Source organism: Arvicola amphibius, chromosome X (genome assembly GCF_903992535.2).
Source record: "Arvicola amphibius chromosome X, mArvAmp1.2, whole genome shotgun sequence".
NCBI classification, from domain to species: domain Eukaryota; kingdom Metazoa; phylum Chordata; class Mammalia; order Rodentia; family Cricetidae; genus Arvicola; species Arvicola amphibius.
Window position 1 is genome coordinate 47,978,657 of NC_052065.1, and position 2,530 is coordinate 47,981,186.

At 42.3% G+C, this 2,530-nt stretch overlaps 1 pseudogene; it reads right to left on the reverse strand.

Annotated features, from left to right (window-relative positions):
- Positions 1-200: 200 nt before the first annotated feature.
- LOC119804688 lies at positions 201-1,932 on the reverse strand (annotated as a pseudogene).
- Between the last annotated feature and the right edge of the window lie 598 nt (positions 1,933-2,530).

The following is a 2,530-nucleotide window of genomic DNA, read 5'->3' on the forward strand; positions in this document are numbered from 1 at the left end:
AAAGAACTGTAGGGTCCCTGAGTCTGTACCTGTAAGGTAATTCCAAAGGGGACTGAGATGAGCTTGGAGGAGGCTATACAGTCACTCTATAAAATACAATTTTGAGTACAGTGGGCAGCAAAGTTCCTGCTACTGATGCATGTTAACTATCAATATAACTGATATAACTGTGTAACCATACTAAAAAAGTATGCAAAACATTTTTTTTCTCATTAAACTTGTTTTAATGGGTCTCAAAATTCTGTGACAGATTTTTGGTCAAGTTGTTTCCATTAAAAAGTACTGATTTTGAAAACTAATAACTTAAAACTGCCACACACAAAAAAAAATGGTCCACAAAACATTCTCCTTTCCTTCTGAAGGTTTTACAATGCATTGTTATCATTAACCAGTCTTTTACTATTAAACTTAAATGGCCAATTGAGACAAACAGTTCTGAGACCGTTCTTCCACCACTGATTAAGACTGGGGTGGCAGGTGTTAGGGATAATATTCATTTAGCCTTCTGAGCTTTCTGGGCAGACTTGGTGACCTTACTAGCTCCAGCAGCCTTCTTGTCCACAGCTTTGATGACACCCACAGCAACTGTCTGTCTCATGTCACGAACAGCGAAACGACCCAGTGGAGGATAGTCAGAGAAGCTCTCAACACACATGGGCTTGCCAGGAACCATATCAACAATGGCTGCATCACCGGATTTCAAGAATTTGGGGCCATATTCCAGCTTCTTGCCAGAACGACGATCAATCTTTTCTTTAAGCTCAGCAAACTTGCATGCTATGTGAGCTGTGTGACAATCTAGTACAGGAGCATAGCCAGCACTAATTTGGCCTGGGTGGTTCAGGATAATCACCTGAGCAGTGAAGCCAGCAGCTTCCATTGGTGGGTCATTTTTGCTGTCACCAGCAACGTTGCCACATCTAACATCTTTGACAGACACGTTCTTCACATTGAAGCCCACATTGTCCCCAGGAAGAGCTTCACTCAAAGCTTCATGGTGCATTTCAACAGACTTAACTTCTGTTGTCACATTGACTGGAGCAAAGGTCACCACCATGCCAGGTTTTAAAACACTGGTCTCCACTCGGCCCACAGGGACAGTCCCAATACCACCAATTTTATAGACGTACTGGAGGGGCAGTCGCAGAGGCTTGTCAGTTGGACGAGTTGGTGGCAGGATACAATCCAAAGCTTCCAGCAGGGTGGTCGCACTGGAACTACCATCTTTGCGAGTGACTTTCCATCCCTTGAACCAAGGCATATTAGCACTTGGCTCCAGCATGTTGTCACCATTCCAACCAGAAATTGGCACAAATGCTACTGTGTCAGGGTTGTAGCCAATCTTCTTAACGTAGGTGCTGACCTTCTTAACAATTTCTTCGTATCTCTTCTGGCTGTAGGGTGGCTCGGTGGAATCCATTTTGTTGACACCAACAATTAGCTGTTTCACACCCAGGGTGTAAGCCAGAAGTGCATGCTCACAGGTCTGCCCATTCTTGGAAATACCAGCTTCGAATTCACCAACACCAGCAGCAACAATCAGGACAGCTCAGTCAGCCTGTGATGTGCCTATAATCATGTTTTTGATGAAGTCTCTGTGTCCTGGGGCATCAATGATAGTCACATAGTACTTGCTGGTCTCAAACTTCCACAGGGAGATGTCAATAGTGATACCACGCTCACGCTCAGCTTTCAGTTTGTCCAAGACCCAGGCATATTTGAAGGAGCCTTTTCCCATCTCGGCAGCTTCCTTCTCAAACTACTTCTCGATGGTTCGTTTGTCGATTCCACCACACTTGTAGATCAGGTGGCCGGTTGTAGTGGACTTGCCGGAATCGACGTGTCCAATGACGATGATGTTGATGTGAGTCTTTTCCTTTCCCATTTTGGCTTTGAATTAGTGGTGGTTTTCACAACACCTGCGTTCTGACGGCAAACCCGTTGTGAAAAAAAAGCTATGCAGAACGTTTTTGAGCTGATAATTCATTAAATAATTGTTAGAGATGATACATTCATTAAAAATATTTCAGTTTATTCAGTCATTCTGATCATATTTATTGTGCTTTATTTCATATGAAGCACTACATCAAATCCAGCAGCTGACTACGGTTACATAAGCTTAGCTTGTGGTTTAATCAAGAGGTTAAAAAGAGTTAAGGTCTGGAAAACTGGCTCAGTTAATGAAATGCTTGTCACAGCAAAATAAGGCCCTGAGTTCAATTCCTTGCACACATTATAAAAGTAAAACTTCAGGCACCATGGAACATGCCTGCAATTGCAGTTTTGGGTAGTTTGAGATGTGAGGATTCCTGTGACTTAATAGTTTGCCAACCTCTATAGCTGAACCATTTGGTAAAATGCTTACTGTACAAACATAAGGACCTTTGGCCTCTACATAGTCAGCCAACGCAAACACTTGCACACCCCACTATATATAGAAAATGTTAAATAGAAAAATTAAATAATGTAGTAAATTTTACTGAAAAAAATAGAGTAACAGTACCAAAACTAGCAATGTCAGAATGTCTAC